Source organism: Triticum urartu, chromosome 4, assembly GCF_003073215.2.
Source record: "Triticum urartu cultivar G1812 chromosome 4, Tu2.1, whole genome shotgun sequence".
Lineage (NCBI taxonomy): Eukaryota > Viridiplantae > Streptophyta > Magnoliopsida > Poales > Poaceae > Triticum > Triticum urartu.
In genome coordinates, this window is record NC_053025.1 from 34,740,902 (window position 1) to 34,751,640 (window position 10,739).

Consider the following 10,739-nt stretch of genomic DNA (forward strand, 5'->3'; position numbering starts at 1 on the left):
AACCTTTTGCGACAAGTCGAGCTTTGTAGACAGTAACATTACCATTAGCGTTAGTATTCTTCTTGAAGATCCATTTATTCTCAATTGCTTGCCGATCATCGGGCAAGTCAACCAAAGTCCATACTTTGTTCTCATACATGGATCCCATCTCAGATTTCGTGGTTTCAAGCCATTTTGCGGAATCTGGGCTCACCATCGCTTCTTCATAGTTCGTAGGTTCATCATGATCTAGCAGCATGATTTCCAGAACAGGATTACCGTACCACTCTGGTGCGGATCTCGCTCTGGTTGATCTACGAGGTTCAGTAGTATCTTGTCCTGAAGTTTCATCATCATCATCATTAGCTTCCTCACTAATTGGTATAGGTGTCGCAGAAACAGTTTTCTGTGATGTACTACTTTCCAATAAGGGAGCAGGTACAGTTACCTCGTCAAGTTCTACTTTCCTCCCACTCACTTCTTTCGAGAGAAACTCCTTCTCTAGAAAGGATCCATTCTTAGCAACGAATGTCTTGCCTTCGGATCTGTGATAGAAGGTGTACCCAACAGTCTCCTTTGGGTATCCTATGAAGACACATTTCTCCGATTTGGGCTCGAGCTTATCAGGTTGAAGCTTTTTCACATAAGCATCGCAGCCCCAAACTTTAAGAAATGACAACTTTGGTTTCTTGCCAAACCATAGTTCATAAGGCGTCATCTCAACGGATTTTGATGGTGCCCTATTTAACGTGAATGCGGCCGTCTCTAAAGCATAACCCCAAAACGATAGCGGTAAATCAGTAAGAGACATCATAGACCGCACCATATCTAGTAAAGTACGATTACGACGTTCGGACACACCATTACGCTGTGGTGTTCCGGGTGGCGTGAGTTGCGAAACTATTCCGTATTGTTTCAAATGTACACCAAACTCGTAACTCAAATATTCTCCTCCACGATCAGATCGTAGAAACTTTATTTTCTTGTTATGATGATTTTCAACTTCACTCTGAAATTCTTTGAACTTTTCAAATGTTTCAGATTTATGTTTCATTAAGTAGATATACCCATATCTGCTTAAGTCATCTGTGAAGGTGAGAAAATAACGATATCCGCCACGAGCCTCAATATTCATTGGACCACATCGGTATGTATGATTTCTAACAAATCTGTTGCTCTCTCCATAGTACCGGAGAACGGTGTTTTAGTCATCTTGCCCATGAGACACGGTTCGCAAGTACCAAGTGATTCATAATCAAGTGGTTCCAAAAGTCCATCAGTATGGAGTTTCTTCATGCGCTTTATACCGATATGACCTAAACGGCAGTGCCACAAATAAGTTGCACTATCATTATCAACTCTGCATCTTTTAGCTTTAACATTATGAATATGTGTGTTACTACTATCGAGATTCATCAAAAATAGACCACTCTTCAAAGGTGCATGACCATAAAAGATATTACTCATATAAATAGAACAACCATTATTCTCTGATTTAAATGAATAACCGTCTCGCATCAAACAAGATCCAGATATAATGTTCATGCTCAACGCTGGCACCAAATAACAATTATTTAGGTCTAATATTAATCCCGAAGGTAGATGTAGAGGTAGCGTGCCGACCGCGATCACATCGACTTTGGAACCGTTTCCCACGCGCATCGTCACCTCGTCCTTTGCCAGTGTTCGCTTAATCCGTAGTCCCTGTTTCGAGTTGCAAATATTAGCAACTGAACCAGTATCAAATACCCAGGTGCTACTACGAGCTCTAGTAAGGTACACATCAATAACATGTATATCACATATACCTTTGTTCACCTTGCCATCCTTCTTATCCGCCAAATACTTGGGGCAGTTCCGCTTCTAGTGACCAGTCTGCTTGCAGTAGAAGCACTCAGTTTCAGGCTTAGGTCCAGACTTGGGTTTCTTCTCCTGAGCAGCAACTTGCTTGCCGTTCTTCTTGAAGTTCCCCTTCTTCTTCCCTTTGCCCTTTTTCTTGAAACTAGTGGTCTTGTTAACCATCAACACTTGATGCTCCTTCTTGATTTCTACCTCCGCAGCTTTCAGCATTGTGAAGAGCTCGGGAATAGTCTTGTTCATCCCTTGCATATTATAGTTCATCACGAAGTTCTTGTAGCTCGGTGGCAGTGATTGGAGAATTCTGTCAATGACGCAATCATCTGGAAGATTAACTCCCATCTGAATCAAGTGATTATTATACCCAGACATTTTGAGTATATGCTCACTGACAGAACTGTTCTCCTCCATCTTGCAGCTATAGAACTTATTGGAGACTTCATATCTCTCAATCCGGGCATTTGCTTGAAATATTAGCTTCAACTCCTGGAACATCTCATATGCTCCATGACGTTCAAAACATCGTTGAAGTCCCGATTCTAAGCCGTAAAGCATGGCACACTGAACTATCGAGTAGTCATCAGCTTTGCTCTGCCAGACGTTCATAACATCTGGTGTTGCTCCAGCAGCAGGCCTGGCACCCAGCGGTGCTTCCAGGATGTAATTCTTCTGAGCAGCAATGAGGATAATCCTCAAGTTACGGACCCAGTCCGTGTAATTGCTACCATCATCTTTCAACTTTGCTTTCTCAAGGAACGCATTAAAATTCAACGGAACAACAGCACGAGCCATCTATCTACAATCAAACATAAACAAGCAAGATACTATCAGGTACTAAGTTCATGATAAGTTTAAGTTCAATTAATCAAATTACTTAAGAACTCCCACTTAGATAGACATCCCTCTAATCCTCTAAGTGATCACGTGATCCAAATCAACTAAACCATAACCGATCATCACGTGAGATGGAGTAGTTTTCAATGGTGAACATCGTTATGTTGATCATATCTACTATATGATTCACGCTCGACCTTTCGGTCTCCGTGTTCCGAGGCCATATCTGTATATGCTAGGCTCGTCAAGTTTAACCTGAGTATTCTGCGTGTGCAAAACTGGCTTGCACCCGCTGTAGATGAACGTAGAGCTTATCACACCCGGTCATCACGTGGTGTCTGGGCACGACGAACTTTGGCAATGGTGCATACTCAGGGAGAACACTTCTTGATAATTTAGTGAGAGATCATCTTATAATGCTACCGTCAATCAAAGCAAGATAAGATGCATAAAAAGATAAACATCACATGCAATCAATATAAGTGATATGATATGGCCATCATCATCTTGTGCTTGTGATCTCCATCTCCGAAGCACCGTCATGATCACCATCGTCACCGGCGCGACACCTTGATCTCCATTGTAGCATCGTTGTCGTCTCGCCAATCTTATGCTTCCACGACTATCGCTACCGCTTAGTGATAAAGTAAAGCATTACATCGCGATTGCATTGCATACAATAAAGCGACAACCATATGGCTCCCGCCAGTTGCTGATAACTCGGTTACAAAACATGATCATCTCATACAATAAAATTCATCATCATGCCTTGACCATATCACATCACAACATGCCCTGCAAAAACAAGTTAGACGTCCTCTACTTTGTTGTTGCAAGTTTTACGTGGCTGCTACGGGCTTAAGCAAGAACCAATCTCACCTACGCATCAAAACCACAATGATAGTTTGTTAATTTGACTCCGTTTTAACCTTCGCAAGGACCGGGCGTAGCCATACTCGGTTCAACTAAAGTTGGAGAGACAGTCGCCCGCAAGCCACCTATGTGCAAAGCACGTCGGGGGAACTGGTCTCGCGTAAGCGTACGCGTAATGTTGGTCCGGGTCGTCTCGTCCAACAATACCGCTGAACCAAAGTATGACATGCTGGTAGGCAGTATGACTTATATCGCCCACAACTCACTTGTGTTCTACTCGTGCATATAACATCAACATATAAAACCTAGGCTCTGATACCACTGTTGGGGAACATAGTAATTTCAAAAAAATTCCTACGCACACGCAAGATCATGATGATGCACAGCAACGAGAGGGGAGAGTGTTGTCTACGTACCCACGCAGACCAACTGCGGAAGCGTTGACGCAACATAGAGGAAGTAGTCGTACGTCTTCCCGATCCGACCGATCCAAGCACCGTTACTCCGGCACCTCCAAGTTCTTAGCACACGTACAGCTCGATGACGATCCCCGGGCTCCGATCCAGCAAAGCGTCGGGGAGGAGTTCCGTCAGCACGACGGCGTGGTGACGATCTTGATGTTCTACCGTCGCAGGGCTTCGCCTAAGCACCGCTACAATATGATCGAGGTGGAATATGGTGGCAGGGGGCACCGCACACGGCTAAGGAACGATCTCAAGGATCAACTTGTGTGTCCTAGGGTGCCCCCCTGCCTCCGTATATAAAGGAGCCAAGGGGGAGGGGGCGGCCGGCCAAGGAGGGCGCGCCAAGGGAGTCCTACTCCCTCTGGGAGTAGGATCCCCCCCCCCCAATCCTAGTTGGAATAGGATTCCTCGAGGGGGGAAAGAGAGAGAGGGGGCCGGCCACCTCTCCTTGTCCTAATAGGACTAGGGGAGGGGGGAGGCGCGCGGCCCACCTTGGGCTGCCCCTTTCTCCTTTCCACTAAAGCCCACTAAGGCCCATATAGCTCCCGGGGGGTTCCGGTAACCTCCCGGTACTCCGGTAAAATCCCGATTTCACCCGGAACACTTCCGATATTCAAACAAAGGCTTCAAATATATCAATATTTATGTCTCGACCATTTCGAGACTCCTCGTCATGTCCATGATCACATCCGGGACTCCGAACAATCTTCGGTACATCAAAATGCATAAACTCATAATAACTGTCATCGTAACGTTAAGCGTGCGGACCCTATGGTTCGAGAACAATGTAGACATGACCGAGACACGTCTCCAGTCAATAACCAATAGCGGGACCTGGATGCCCTATTGGCTCCTACATATTCTACGAAGATCTTTATCGGTCAGACCGCATAACAACATACGTTGTTCCCTTTGTCATCGGTATGTTACTTGCCCGAGATTCGATCGTCGGTATCCAATACCTAGTTCAATCTCGTTACTGGCAAGTCTCTTTACTCGTTCCGTAATACATCATCCCGCAACTAACTCATTAGTTGCAATGCTTGCAAGGCTTATGTGATGTGCATTACCGAGAGGGCCCAGAGATACCTCTCCGACAATCGGAGTGACAAATCCTATTCTCGAAATACGCCAACCCAACATCTACCATTGGAGACACCTGTAGAGCTCCTTTATAATCACCCAGTTATGTTGTGACGTTTGGTAGCACACAAAGTGTTCCTCCGGCAAACGGGAGTTGCATAATCTCATAGTCATAGGAACATGTATAAGTCATGAAGAAAGCAATAGCAACATACTAAACGATCGGGTGCTAAGCTAATGGAATGGGTCATGTCAATCAGATCATTCAACTAATGATGTGACCTCGTTAATCAAATAACAACACTTTGTTCATGGTTAGGAAACATAACCATATTTGATTAACGAGCTAGTCAAGTAGAGGCATACTAGTGACACTAAGTTTGTCTATGTATTCACACATGTATTATGTTTTCGGTTAATACAATTCTAGCATGAATAATAAACATTTATCATGATATAAGGAAATAAATAATAACTTTATTATTGCCTCTAGGGCATATTTCCTTCACAGTCAGCTGGTGCAGTTGCAAGCAAAGCGTCGTGGCGGGATCTACATGTGAAGCGGAGTACATGGCAGCCTCGGAGGCAGCACAAGAAGCGATCTGGGTGAAGAAGTTCATTACCGACCTAGGAGTTATTCCCAATGCGTCGGGCCCGATGACTCTCTTCTGTGACAACACTGGAGCTATTGCCCTTGCCAAGGAGCCCAGGTTTCACAGGAAGACCAGGCATATCAAGCGTCGCTTCAACTCCATTCGTGAAAATGTTCAAAATGGAGACATAGATATTTGTAAAGTGCATACCGACCTGAATGTCGTAGATCCGTTGACTAAACCTCTCCCACGAGCAAAACATGATCAACACCAGAACTCTATGGGTGTTCGATTCATCACAATGTAACTAGATTATTGACTCTAGTGCAAGTGGGAGACTGTTGGAAATATGCCCTAGAGGCAATAATAAAATGGTTATTATTATATTTCCTTGTCCATGATAATTGTCTATTGTTCATGCTATAATTTTGTTATCCGGAAATCGTAATACATGTGTGAATATATAGACCACAACATGTCCCTAGTAAGCCTCTAGTTGACTAGCTCGTTGATCAATAGATGGTTACGGTTTCCTGACCATGGACATTGGATGTCATAGATAACGGGATCACATCATTAGGAGAATGATGGGATGGACAAGACCCAATCCTAAGCATAGCACAAGATCATGTAGTTCGTTTGCTAGAGCTTTTCTAAGTGTCAAGTATCATTTCCTTAGACCATGAGATTGTGCAACTCCTGGATACCGTAGGAGTGCTTTGGGTGTGCCAAACGTCACAACGTAACTGGGTGTCTATAAAGGTACACTACAGGTATCTCGGAAAGTGCCTGTTGGGTTGGCATGAATCGAGACTGGGATTTGTCACTCCGTATGACGGAGAGGTATCTCTGGGCCCACTCGGTAAGGCATCATCATAATGAGCTCAGTGTGACTAAATAGTTGGTCACGGGATGATGTGTTACGGAACGAGTAAAGTGACTTGCCGGTAACGAGATTGAACAAGGTATTGGGATACCGACGATCGAATCTCGGACAAGTAACATACCGATTGACAAAGGGAATTGAATACAAGATTGATTGAATCCTTGACATCGTGGTTCATCCGATGAGATCATCGTGGAACATGTGGGAGCCAACATGGGTATCCAGATCCCACTGTTGGTTATTGACCGGAGAGTCATCTCGGTCATGTCTGCATGTCTCTCGAACCCGTAGGGTCTACACACTTAAGGTTCGGTGACGCTAGGGTTGTAGAGATATTAGTATGAGGTAACCCGAAAGTTATTCGGAGTCCCGGATGAGATCCCGGACGTCACGAGGAGTTCCGGAATGGTCCGGAGGTGAAGATTTATATATAGGAAGTCCAGTTTCGTCCATCGGGAAGGTTTCGGGGGTAATCGGTATTGTACCGGGACCACCGGAAGGGTCCCGGGGGTCCACCGGGTGGGGCCACCCCATGGGCTGAAGTGGGAGGGGAACTAGCCCCTGGTGGGCTGGTGCACCCACCATGGGCCTCCCCCTGCGCCTAGGGGTGGAAACCCAAGGGGTGGGGGGCGCCCCACTTGGCTTGGGGGGGAAGTTCCCCTTGGCCGCCGCCCCCCTTGGAGATCCCATCTCCTAGGGCCGGCGCCCCCCTAGGGGCCCTATATATAGTGGGGGGAGGGAGGGCAGCCGCACCAAGTCCCTGGCCCCTCCCTCTCCCCTCGTAACACCTCTCTCTCTCTCTCTCTCTCTCTCTCGTTGGAGCTTGGCGAAGCCCTGCCTAGATCACCGCTGCTTCCACCACCACGCCGTCGTGATGCTGGATCTCCATCAACCTCTCCTTCCCCTTGCTGGATCAAGAAGGAGGAGACGTCTTCCCAACCGTACGTGTGTTGAACGCGGAGGTGCCGTCCGTTCGGCACTTGGTCATCGGTGATTTGGATCACGACGAGTACGACTCCATCAACCCCGTTCTCTTGAACGCTTCCGCTCGCGATCTACAAGGGTATGTAGATGCACTCCCCTTTCCCTCGTTGCTAGATGACTCCATAGATTGATCTTGGTGATGCGTAGAAAATTTTAAAATTCTGCTACGTTCCCCAACAGGTCGGCCCCTCTCTCTCTCCACTAGGGCCCATCAAAGCCCATTTAGCCCCCGGGGGTTCCGGTAACCCCTCTGGCACTCCGGTTTTCTCCGAGATCATCCGAAACCTTTCCGGTGTCCGAATATAGCCGTCCAATATATCAATCTTTATGTATCGACCATTTCGAGACTCCTCGTCATGTCCGTGATCATATCCGGGACTCCGAACTACATTTGGTACATCCAAACACATAAACTCATAATACCGATCGTCACCGAACGTTAAGTGTGCGGACCCTACGGGTTCGAGAACTATGTAGACATGACCGAGACTCATCTCCGGTCAATAACCAATAGCGGAACCTGGATGCTCATATTGGTTCCTACATATTCTACGAAGATCTTTATCGGTCAAACTGCATAACAACGTACGTTGTTCCCTTTGTCATCGGTATGTTACTTGCCCGAGATTCGATCGTCGGTGTCTCAGTACCTAGTTCAATCTCGTTACTGGCAAGTCTCTTTACTCGTTCTGTAATACATCATCCCGCAACTAACTCATTAGTTGCATTGCTTGCAAGGCTTATAGTGATGTGCATTACCGAGAGGGCCCAGAGATACCTCTCCGACAATCGGAGTGACAAATCCTAATCTTGATCTATGCCAACTCAACAAGTACCATCGGAGACACCTGTAGAGCACCTTTATAATCACCCCGTTATGTTGTGACGTTTGGTAGCACACAAAGTGTTCCTCCGGTATTCGGGAGTTGCATAATCTCATACTCATAGGAACATGTATAAGTCATGAAGAAAGCAATAGCAACAAACTAAACGATCATCGTGCTAAGCTAACGGATAGGTCAAGTCAATCACATCATTCTCTAATGATATGATCCCATTAATCAAATGACAACTCATGTCTATGGTTAGGAAACTTAACCATCTTTGATTCAACGAGCTAGTCAAGTAGAGGCATACTAGTGACACTTTGTTTGTCTATGTATTCACACATGTACTAAGTTTCCGGTTAATACAATTCTAGCATGAATAATAAACATTTATCATGATATAAGAAAATATAAATAACAACTTTATTATTGCTTCTATGGCATATTTCCTTCAGTATTTTGCATGAAAAAGACAAGTATGAGAAGGTAAAAAAGGATTTGAGTGCTTTAATTTTGATTTTTATGCACATGGCACATGCCTCGAGAATGTAATGCTTTGCACAAACCTTAATATGTACAGATAATACTTAACCACATAAGTGAGTGCTTTTCGAAGAAATGTGGATATCATTTATAAGAAGGGAGCTTGTGCTACCATGTTTTTTTCTTTTTATTTTACAAATTACTCCACTGAGAAGAGAGTTCAATGGCTTGCATTACACCAAGTTATCCATGGGACTATAATGATATTAACAATTATGACTGGTCAGTACAATAAGGTAGTGTCAACTTTAGATGACCTAACCACTAAGCTAACTAATAATGATATTGTGCATACACAACACATTAGCTCAGCAGAACAACGGTTTCTAAATAACTCATGTGGATATGAGGAAACTAATCTTGGGTTATGACTACCCAATCAAAGAAGTCATCCCTACGTAGTACTCCTACAAAATTTCGATCTTGACGCGAGGCAAAATAAATATCATCATTTATACTAAACTCTTACAGAAATCTTATTCCAACATACTACTCCTAGAAAATACATACCCTGAGAGGAGGAGTAACTGAATAGAGCAAAACATGGAAATAACGGCCATCAAATTGAACTAGTACATGGGGTTTTTGTAAGAGTTGTATGTATGAATAGAATCGCTCAAATGCTTATACATTTTTAATATCCATTTTTTATACCAAAATCATTGTGCTAAATATCATAGGATAGGGTAGTAAAAATTCATTTTTTTTATTTTGATGTGTTATGACTTAAAAATAAAACAAATCATTTTTGTTGCAAGAAAATGATAAAAGACAAAATTACATGTCTTCTCATTCTGAAACTAATTTGTGACACTTCTGTTAATATATTTTGTATATTTGTGTGTACCCTTAGATATCTTGGTAGGAATCTCTAAAGTGTATGGTATGTGAAATATCTTGATACATATTTCTAGTTTATAATTAGATATACACAAATAGGAAAATCTAGAGTATGTGCGATGTTTACGAAGAAATTGCCACTCTAACATTAATACGCTACTCTCTCTGCTTGGGTACAAATGGGTCTTACATACTACAATAGATCAATAATATGTTCATAACATGATGGTCGTTGGATGGATAGTTAAGCATCAAAACCCACATCAATATTACTGAGTTTTGATATTTCGTTTTGGGTTGTGAATAAGATTGCCACACCTTGTGAGTTGCCATTTCTCTTACTATATACCATCAAACTTTTTTTGCTGTGCCATGAAACCTTTGATGTTATTACACAAAATGTTGAGGGAAGGGTGGAGATGGGGACTATTCATCCAGTTCGGGTGACCCCCTCCAGGTGCTCGTATTTTTGCATACAAAATGAGGGGTACTTTCACATTTGTTACCTATGAACCATTGGCCCAATATCATGTTGTCCTCGATCTATGTTGGACTAGCATCATTTCTTTTGAACTTTTGATCTATCGACACTTTTTCCCGACTGTTTTTTCTTTGGTACTCAATATTCATCACTCGGAGAAAGTGGAGATGCACGTCACTAAACCTAGGGATGAACCGATCAACCAACAAACAACAAAGTAATATGTGCAAACTACTAATGCTCCGAGTTTTGTTATTTGCAGGTGCAAACTGTTGCCCACCAGAAAGATTTATTGGTGGTTTATGATGATGATGACTTGGGCCCAACTCACATGGGGACAAGCAAGTGTATTAAGGCCGACCAATGTGATTAGTTGTTATCATTCAGAACTTAACATAATCACTAACCATTATCAATGAGCAAAGCAAGCTGGCTTACGAAAACATCTAGTTAACGAAGGACTAATCAACGGATTGTTCAAGATTGTTTCAAGAT